We start from the raw sequence: 11,353 nt of genomic DNA, 5'->3' as shown, positions 1-11,353 counted from the left end.
AAACTCTAAATCATAGAAATTGAGAAATGACACCTATTTACATGAAATTTGAACTTGGGAATTAGAGGTCCCAAATTCCAAGTTTTTTTTCCCTGTGGAAATTCTAAATTTCTATGTTTATGAATCCAAACAAGGGAATTGGTGCATGTTAATTTATAAATTCTAACTTTTACCAAAATTTCAAATTTATTTCTCTCATCCAAACATAGTGTTAGTTTTAGGAAGGAAAATGATTCTTCGTCCTTATTGATGTGGCATTATTTTACTATAAAAAAAATAGTATTCTTTATTCATTATCTTAAAAAGAATTTATTTTATTTGAAGACTGTTTATTTGTTTATATAAATCAAATGAATTTACAGTTTAATTGAAATATCAACGTGGAAATCATGTAACGTAAAACTTGCTTTTTAAGTGTTCTTTTATTCTTTAGATATTAAAGGCTTGGTATCGTATTTGAAATTTTTTATTATTTCTCAAAACATTTCTTTAAAACAATTTTCTTTAATACTCAAAACTTGATTGGTTTGTTATTTAAAAATTTTAAATCTTACAACTTAAACTAAATAAAGATATCTAAAAAGAATGGGTCGCAAGAAAGAGAGAGAGAAGATGAAAGAAAGTAATAGATGATTGAAGGAAAGAGAAAGAAGGGTGAGGGTCGGACGAGATAGAGAGGAAGAGGAGTAAGAGAAAGAACTGTGAGAATAAATAGAGCAGATTGGAGAAGGGATGAAAAAGGTAAAAACAAAAAAAAATTAAAAAAAGAGGAAAGAGAAAGAAGAAAAGAGAGATAGATTTAGAGTGAGAGGGGATGAGCGAGAAAAAAGAAATAAGTGAGTTTAAGACTATTTTTTAGTTAGTCTCGATTTCAGTTTTTTAAAATAGTCCTACCAAACAAGTTTTTAAGACCTAAAACTTGAAAATTGTTTTTGAGTTTAAAAAGTTGAATTCAAGTAGATTCCTAAACAGATACTAAGTTGTTGACGACTTTTTTTTACTCCATTTTGTGGAATCATGTTTACGGAGAACTTTTTGGCAAATACAATCACTAGCATTGGTTTTAGTTTTACTAATGTTCATATTCGGGATGGGACATTGCCTTCTATGGCAAGAAAAGCTTTCTTGTTTGAGTGACGGATCCTCTTTGTCAAGATCCGGAGATTCATAAATCGTGTGTGTTCATTGTATATCGTGCGATTAGAAATCATTTTAAATTTTTTTATTTAAAATTGAATACAAATAGTACCTGACAAAAACTGACTGCACGATGTACGATGAACGAAAACGATTTATGAATCCCCTAGATCCTCACAAAGAGGATCCGAAGAGAATCATCATTGTTCTTAATTGTATTGGAACTGGTTGTGATCATGGTATCACTATCTAGTGCTTTTTCGTTTCTTAGAGCAAAAATAAATAAAAAATAAAAATACTATATGGGTAAAGTCTTTTAACATTTTTTTTTCTCAAAATTCTGTGTGCGCTATGAATTCTTTGACTAAACACTCTTGACAATGATTTCAACACGCTATTTTTTTTTGTTAAAACAAATTAAGTAAAAACAATGAAGTATATAACTCTCACCTCTTCCCTTTTTCCATCAGTCATTGAAGTTAAAAGGGGATGAGCCTTCCAGACATCAAAATGTTCCCTGAGTTGATGAACGAGATGCCAGACTCAAATGCTTGCCTTGCCTATTAAGTGCAGATATGGGGATTTCCCTCAAACCCTCTAAAAATCTTGAACTTTGCCATCTGACCGTCATCCCACATTACGTATCCGAACATCATTGCATTCCAAGATGCCAGATTGAACTTGAGTTTATTCTGTCAGCAACAATATCGGATTTTATATCATGAACATGAATTGTTTGCTGGCTGACAGCCCATCATGTAATAATAACCTGTAAATAAGTTTACCGCTTCCTTCCTAAACCACTTTGCGCACAACATGATATCATTGAGTTCGCCGAAATTAAGTCCACTTCTTTCACACGATTGAACACTTTTCTCGATGAATAAGCAGAACGAGCGTTTGAATACACTACAGCAGTCAGCAGCCCAATTTTCACCAGCTTTACCATACTCGGACAATGTCTTGTTCCAAGAATATATGTCCAAACACTCCTACTTTGTATCATACAGAAACAATTTCTTCGCGTATGCTTGAACCTGCTCCATATGCCTCTTGCATCTATAAGAATCAACTTAGTCAATCCCACGGAGAACAGAGTGCACACTAACATCATCAAGACGCAATCCACTCCAATGAAATGCAGAGAAGAAATAAAGTCCTTCCTCAAGAACCGTTTCCACATATGCCTTGAGCATTGTATTCCATAACACAACATCCCTTTCCATCATCCCATCAACAACACAAGAGCGGCCTTAATTCGTCCGAATTTAGAATATATATTCACAAGAGCACCAGAAACAAGCTCATTCCAAATCGGTCAGTTGAATCCCTAAATCTAGCAATGTTGCCAATGAAGTACCATAAGCAAAAACCGAAGGTAGAAGATGGGGTTACCCAAAAGTGATTCGCCACGAAATCCATCTGTTCAAAAAATCTAGGTCGGTTAGCAGGCAGCTGCGCTGAAAGAACCCCCATGAAACGATCTCTCTCTGATAAACCTTCGATAAGTATTTGACTGCATTATGGCAATCTTCACAAACTCTCAGGTTTTTTATCACCCAAATGGCAGCGGACGGAGGAGTGCTTATGAGTCCATAAGCTATTGCTAGCTTCTGACTGAGGTAGTACAGAGAACACTGCAGCTGCGTAGATGTTGGATAAAAGCACGTAAGCAGACGAGTAAGATGGCTCCACAGCCAGGAGCTGTACTGCTACCCGTTTTCCAGTTTCGGTTTCCCCCTTGATTCTACGAGCATAACTCTACAAGCACATAGAAGGGCTCTATACATTGAAGCAGAAGCTTCAAAGGGCATTGATGCTATCAGTTTTTCTGCCTCTTGGACTAGACCTGCGCGGCCAAGGGCATCAACTAGGCAAAAGTAGTGCTCCATATCAGGTTCGACACCGTAATCTTTCTGCATTTTAGAAAAATACTCAAATGCTTCGGATACTAAACCAGAATGGCTGCAAGCGGAAAGGACGCCAATGAAAGTAACTCTATCAGGCTCGATGTTCTTCGTTTTCATGACTCTGAAAAGGCTTAGTGCTTCTTTAGCATTTCCATGCTGAGCTAAACCGACCAACATGGCATTCCACAGGGTGACATTCCTAACTTCCATTTTCCTGAATAAATGATAAGCATCTTCTATGTTGCCGCACTTGGCATACATGTCAACAAGTGATGTCGCAACAAAAGGGTCTGAGGAAAAATCCAACTTTATCACATCAGCGTGTATCTGTTTCCCTGGTGCTAATGCTGTCAGACAAGAGCTGGCTTTGACAAGGGTGGCTAAGGTATATTCATCGGGATCGACTCCTGACTGCCTCATCCGATGGTATATAGAAAGAGAGCGCCCTTCATCTCCATTTTCTACACATCCTGAGATCATAGTTGTCCATGCAACACCATCGGGTGCAGGGATGTCGTTGAACACTGTGTGTGCACTTCCCATGTCACCACATTTGATATACATCTCCAGAATTCCACTGTTAACACATAAATCCGAAACAAAACCTGTTTTTATGGCATGAGCATGAATTTGCTTGCCTGGTCCTGGTCCCAAAGCTACCAGGCTACTAGCAGCCTTAGCCGCAGTTGTTAAAGATATCGCATCTGTGCTGTGTCCACCTTCGTGCATTATCCTCATAAGTTCCAATGCCTTGTGACTGTCATTACACATTATGTATCCGAACATCATTGCATTCCAAGATGCCAGATTGAATTCAAGTTCATTTCCAAGAACGACCTCTGCGTCCTCCATGTTTCCACTTCTAGAATAAACATCAATAAGAGCTGTCGAAACAAAACTGTCAGCAACAATACCGGATTTTATAGCATGAACATGAATCTGTTTGCTGGCTGACAACCCTTCTTCAAGGGAGGAGCAAGCCCTTAGAATACTTGCGATAGTAAATTGATCCGGTCTCAAACCATTATGTAATAAGCCTATGAATAAGTTTACGGCTTCCTCTCCTAAACCACTTTGCGCACAACATAATATCATTGAGTTCAACGAAATTAAGTCCACTTCTTTCATGCGATTGAACACTTTTCTTGAAGAATAAGCAGAACGAGCCCTTGAATACATGTTGATGAGGCTATTTGCAACAGAAACAACAGAATCAAAACGTGATTTCAAAGCAAGACCATGAATCTGTTTCCCCAACTCCAAATCATTTACACCGGCAACCGTAGACAGAATAACAACTAATGTCACCGTGTCAAACTCTACTTTTGATCGTACCATGTTTCTAAAGCAGTCTATAGCAGCCCAATTTTCACCAGCTTTAACATACTCGGACAACGTCTTGTTCCAAGAATATATGTCCGAACACTCCGACTTCGTATCATACAGAAACAATTTTGTCGCGTATGCTTGAACCTGCTCCATGTGCCTCTTGCATTCATAAGAATCAACTTTGTCAATCCAACTGAGAACAGAACGCACACTTACATCATCGGGATGCAATCCACTCCGATGAAACGCTGAGAAGAAAGAAAGTCCTTCTTCCTCAAGACCCGTTTCCACATATGCCTTGAGCATTGTATTCCACAACACAACATCCCTTTCCATCATCCCATCAAACAACACACGAGCGGCCTTAATTCGTCCGAATTTAGAATATATATTCACAAGAGCACCAGAAACAAGCTCATTCCACTCCAATCCAATCTTAACAGCATACCCATGAACCGCCTCGGAAACCCATAGGTGCCCTGATATCAAACACATCTTCAAAACCGGCGCCAAAGTGAGCCGACTGGTAAAAACAACCGACTCACGAAGACGCCGGAAAAGGCTAAGACCCTCTTGAACATTCTCAACATCAGAGCCCGCAGCATGCGCATAGGCGGCTAGAATGGAGTTCCATGTGACAAGGTCTCGGCCGGGCATTTTATCAAACAGGCGGCGTGCGGATAAAAGCGATCCGCATTTGGAATACATGGCGATGAGGTTGTTGGTCAAAAACTGATCCGGGACATCGCCGGAGGTTACGATCAGCGCGTGCACACGCTTTCCGAGCTGCAAGTCTGCGGCGGCGACGGCGGCGCGGAGGATGGAGAACCATTGAGAGGAGGAGGAAGAAGAAGATGGGGATATGCGGGCAGAGTGAGAGAGGGCAGAGGAGAGTAAGAGAAGAGATTGTGGTCTCTTAAACATTTATTTGATGGATATATGCACAAATAGAATCAGTTACAAACGTTTTTATTTTAATGAGACGGTGTATATTGTAAGCTTCTTTAATCTTTGGATGGATGCGTCGAACTCAAGTACAAGGAAACGAACACACAACACATGGCCAATTGGGCTCAACCTTTTTATTGATTATAAACGTGTAATAAAAAAATAAAACTCAAAGACCACTAAACAAACAATAAAGGAGCACTAAATCGTAATTTTATTGGTGATTCTCTTAAATTCAACTTGTATTCAATCAGGATTTTAAAATAATTTATTAAAATCCAAAGAAATCCGAGTGTATTCAATTAGGATTATGAAGAAGTTTAGAACATTCTTGGAGTATTCCATTATGAATTTGTTTTAAAGAATTTTAAAAAGTTGAGGAGTTTGAGAGAATTTGAGAGATTTCGTATGGTATTTTAAGCATTCACAAACCTCACATCTTCCCTTGAGATTTCGAGAGAATTGGTTCAAAATTTTACATATAATCTCTACAAATCAATTAAACTCAATCAAAATGCATGAATTTATAAATCTATTATAATCCGTCAAAATCTCAATTGAACACACCCTCCTAAAACAAGAGTGCTTTTTTTTTTTTTTTTTGATAAAGTGGGAAATAGATTCCGGGGCAAAGATGCTAGAAACATACACCGAAAGCCTACATAGAGGCAAGCGCATAAGCAGTAACCAACACAGTGTAGAGGGGTACAACAAGGAGGACGCTGCAACCATGAAAAAACATCACCCCTTACACTACCCAAACAAAACTAATGAGGACAAGGTAAACCTTCGTTGTTCAGAACAAACACCAATGAAGTTGGACGGCTATCAGCCCACACAACATTGCACATCTCGGTATTACTAACCAACGCAAGAGAATCCGCCTCCATATTGGTATAAATTGCCCATGATCAGATCTAACCGTGAAACGGATGTGAAGATTTGGTATATATATTAAATCATCCCTTCCTTGTTAAGGTTTCCATAGTTGATGATGCCGGTCAAACTCCGGTAAGCCGGAAAAGGAACTGGAAACGGGGAAGGAAAAAACCACTCTCAGGTTGCCGGCGAAACATAAAGTTCCGGCTAAATGGCACAGGGTATAATTGGCAAGGTGAATTGTTCTATCATGTAATTCAATTCTATCAGTTACATCTGGGAATCAAAAAGGAATTTGACAAAGAAATAAAATTTTAAGATACAAAAAAAAAGCAAAAGATGCAAGGCACCTGCTAATGTAGGATCATTTTCGGCTACAGAAAACGTAATCCCTCGGTCAACTGCTCCAACTTAATGATACACTTCTTTTTTTTCGTTTTGTCGGTCTTTTTCACTCTAACTTTCCGATCCTTCGTTTTTTTTCCTTTCGTTTTTCAGACTTGGACTAAACTTGTTTTCTTCCCATATACAGATACAAGATTCGCTATGATGACTATGGCTTCACGGACTGTGCTGTGTTAAAAAAACATCCTATACCTCAAACACGTCATCTTCGTGGCTCAGTATAACAGAACTCGGAGCAGCCCCGGCTGTGGTTCAGTGTAGTCAAGGCCTTCTTCGAGTAGGTATCGCTGTACAGCAATTGGGAGCCTAGCTGGAGTGCGGGAACCCCTGGTGTGGTGGCCCGTTCCAACACATATATAAACCAGAAGACCAGGCTCTCCTGCTCTGGCAGCATTCCTCAACACGCTCAGCTCGTGCTTCAGGACATGAAGGGCTTCACTTACGTGCAGCCCGTGCAGGTCTATCATCCTCTCTTGTGATCTCCCATTGCCCTGCATCTCTGGAGAAACTGGGTTCCTGTGTTTTCAGAAAACAGTACACAACAGCAGAAAAGGCAACCAATTAACTTTATCAATAAAACAAGAAAAACATCCAAAACTAAGGTCATTGAGGGTGAACGCAAAAATTAGTCAACTGCGTTAAGTATGTTATCCAACTCATGCTCTGCATGATCAAGTAGCACTCTAGCGATGCTTGTATAGAAGCATTCTCGGATCAAAATAACAAGAAGTTCAGGAGGTGGTAATAAGTCAACCAGAATATTCGTTTATTCCCTCGAAGATAAATGGATTTCGGTAGAAGATAAATGGATTTCGGTAGACAAAGACGAGGAGGGGTTTAAAATTTTAGTCTAATCCAAACGACTTAACTAAGAAATGAAAAGAAACCAAAAGACCGCATCAAGCCATCACAAATGCACATAAGTATAGACAGTATGGTTAAACAAAATTCTATAAATACTAGGGCATCCTTGCCCAGGCGAAGCACAAACAGTGGGGGACAACAAACCTCTGACGATATATAGACTCTTGAGCTTTTCCATGAGCTTCCTTCATATGCATGTTGTGCAGCTGTCCTTTAACGCTCAGCTCCTTTGCTAGAGCCTTGTTTCCAACAAGGTATGCTTGCCGTGCCTGTTTTTTAATAGAAACAGTAAGGGTAAATTTGGTTTCATAGCAACATTAGCTGAAAAAGTTAGTAGAGGGGATTGGAGTGAACCCACAAATCATTATGTGGCTCAACATTCGGCACGCATGGTAGAAAGGAAAAAAATGAAACTGCAGTAGCATGCCGGTATGACAATTTGATATGGGAAAAACACTCCTACAAATACCTATTGGTTAAATACACATTTGTTTCCAACCCATGGAAGGTGAACACCCACCATGTGCTGCTGCAGTTTGTTTCTTGGCCATGTATTTAATTTTTAATGTTGACATCTTAGGCAAAGAGAATTGGTGTTCAACTCACTAGAGTCAATCATGATCGAAAATTAAATCTACCAAGATGTCCATATGCTGCACCAACACAATTTTAAGCCAATTTAAGGCTTCACTCTTAACATAAAGCAAGAAGGATGTGGCGGAAAGGGTGCAGAAACAGACCATTTAAGGCAAAGAACATTGAAGACAAACCTGCTCAAAATATGCATTACGTAGGCGTGCATGGTCCCGAGCTTCATCCCGCAGATCAGAATACATATTTGCTGTCATCTCAACAATGTTAAAGCATATATAGATCGAGAAGAATGTCCATAACTAAACAAAAATGAACAGAACTAATTTGGTTGACCAAGGGACATTACCAACGGCATCTCCCGTTTCAAGCCAAACAGGTGCAGTTCGAGCTGAACCACGATTCTGCGACCTGTCGCTGTACATGCCTCTTCCATGCCCAGTATTGTAAGTGCTGTTCGAAAGATGGGAACGGCTTGAGCCAATAGCAGCATCAGCAGAACCATTTCTCTCATACTTCCATCCAGAATCCTGGGTTGCTAATTTTCTGACAGCTGAAGCAAAATCTATTGCACCTCTATTAGGAATTGATGAGCTAGACTTGAACAAAAGCATGTTGTCTTTGTCAGAAGATCGATAAGGATTGCTTTGCTGGAGATCAGCATCTCCAGCATATTTTGAATGATCATGATGACCATCTGTTGGCGTAAGTGCAGGGAAGTCCATTGAACTAAGATCAGGAGCTGACAAGGCCTTTGAGTTCAAATTCTCATTAAAACCACCGTCAACTTGAAGCTACAAGTCAAAACAAATAAATCCCATCATACACCTCAATTCACACACAATGAAAAGGATACATAGAATCTAAAGAATTAGCATGAACAATTTAATAATGTTTTCTTTGACTTGATTTTTTGAAAAAAATACAATATTTAACTTTAAAGAGAAATATTAACTGACAACAATCCAATGTAACAGTAGACATGCAAGCTGCCTTGATTGAGGATGGCAAACTTATTTTTGTCAATTTGAATTAACAGATGCAAGTATACCTCCAACTGAGTCAACATCTCAATAGTCAGGTTCAAATCACAGCCATTGGCAAAGTAAACTTCAGCAACGCTCTGAGCAGAGAAGCCAGGGAACTGTGAAGCCAAAAACTCAGCAGGGTTAATATCAGCATCTTCCACAACTGCATGCTCACCCATCATATCATTCATGAACCCGTGTCTAGAAAAGCCATCATAAGGAGACCCCTCCTGACCATTGCCAACAAGCTGATTACTGTTCAGAATCTGTTTATCCCAAGGCTTCGGTGACATATGAAGGAAACTGGCCGATGAAAGATCCTCCCCGCCAAAGGGAGGTGCAGAAGCTCTTAACTTTTCGGAAAAGCTATTGCCATTAGTATGTGACTCGTTTAATAAGTATCCACTGCCCGTAGAGGCAGCAAACCGTGTTGCTTCAACATCATCGTGTAAGGACAAACCTGCCAAAGAGAGGTTCCCAAGGCCTTGCGACTCATCTTCCCCCATGACCTTAAAGTCAGGGGTAATATCATCAGGGAGCTGGTGGCGCCAGTACTGGTGGGCCTCGTCATCGGAATTGTTTGATATAGAAGATTCTGTTCGATCTAGTACTGCTTTTCCAAATGTTCCAGCGGAAGAAAACTTTTTTGAGCCCTGAGCCGTGCTGGTGCTTCCAGATGACGGAGATCTGAGGGAAAAGGGAACAAACTCTGCTGCATTGGGATTCAACACAGTTGCCTTGTTTGCAGTGCTTAGTTTGGTGTCGTTGGTAAAGGATCCCTTCTTGGACAAGTTCATTATTTACTCAAATGAAAATAACTAAAACAGCTTTGAATAAAACAATAACTTGATTTTCATTAAGCTTCAACCAAACCCTGCAAAACAGTTCATCGAGTGTTATAATTAGCCCATTGACCAAAAACTTCCCCTTCTTGAAAAACCAACTTGCAATTCAACAAGTCCGTCAAAGTTGATGCAACCAGTTATAAAATAATCGAAAATAATACCTAAACAGGAAGAGAAAATCTACTTATTTTGAAAATTGAATCATACATATATCAATCATTTTCAAATATACACCAAACCTGCAATTATTTGTTCAAACAAACATGCTTTAACCCCTAAAAATTCAAGTTCAAACGCTGATTAAAGTAACAAACAACAAAAAAAAGTTTAATTTTTAAGCAGAAGTAAACGATATAACACATAAAAAAATTATAAAAAAAAAATCTCACACATTAATTATATTCAACGCTCAATTAATTAAGACCTGATATTCCACACTACCATTTTCCACAGCAAAATCTATACAAAAATCTTGATTAAAAATAAACAATAATTAATAACACTTGATTACTCAAGCAACCAAATCCATAACTACTCAAGCAACCGAATTCAATAGATCTCAACAAATTCAACGTCAATGATTAAAAGAAATCTAAAAAAAAATCAAATAAAAATTCAAGAAATGAAATTAATGAAGCTGCAAAACTGAACAGATGAAGCTCAAGATCCGATTGAACGAAGCAGCAAGAGTATACCTTTTCGTACCAAATCGAAGGGATCCATCGGCTAAAGAATACACAAACTAAAGAGAAGATTAGAGGGAAAGTAGAAGATTTGGGGGTTTTGTATGGAGTGCTTGGAGAGCTGCGTCTCCAGTATATTATCTTCAAGCTTTCAGGGCTATCTCTCTCTGGTTTCTCTCTCTAGTTTCTCTCTCCTCTGTGTGTTTTTGTTTGAAACCCTCCGTGGGCTAGAAAGAAAGAAAAAGGCGGAGAAGGGCTAAATGGAAATACCACCACCACCACCACAGAAATCTGTAAAAGACAACCCAACCCCCTTCGCCACTCGATTTGACCCCTCTCTCTTTCTCTCTCTACTTTCTCTCTCTATCTCTGTACGACTCACTCATTGCTTTTTTTTTAATATTTCTTTGACGTAATTGGGATTCGGAGGAGAGAGAGAGGATGAGCACAACTTTTTTAGCCCTATATTTTTGTTTTTTTTTTCTATTTTTGTTTTTCTTTTTTTGTTAGCGTCATATTTTTGAAAAATGGTTAGGACTTTTTTATAAAGAATATGAAAATGGATAGGTTTGGCAATTTGTGTTTACTTGTTGGGTTCGTGTTGACACGACATAACAGATCAATACTACATGATTATGAATTGCATCATTAATTTCAGACCGAAACGATACACGATTTTAACATGTTACGTGTCAAGAAAACAGAAGATTCAAGTTTTATTTTAACGTGCTACA

At 38.8% G+C, this 11,353-nt stretch overlaps 1 pseudogene; it reads right to left on the bottom strand.

Moving 5' to 3' along the window:
* Positions 1 to 1,518: 1,518 nt before the first annotated feature.
* Positions 1,519 to 10,991, bottom strand: LOC126632525 (pentatricopeptide repeat-containing protein At4g33170-like; annotated as a pseudogene).
* Between the last annotated feature and the right edge of the window lie 362 nt (positions 10,992 to 11,353).

This window comes from Malus sylvestris, chromosome 8 (assembly GCF_916048215.2).
Source record: "Malus sylvestris chromosome 8, drMalSylv7.2, whole genome shotgun sequence".
Classification (NCBI taxonomy): domain Eukaryota; kingdom Viridiplantae; phylum Streptophyta; class Magnoliopsida; order Rosales; family Rosaceae; genus Malus; species Malus sylvestris.
The sequence above is the reverse complement of the archived record's forward strand: the minus strand, read 5'-3'. Positions and strand labels throughout refer to the sequence as shown.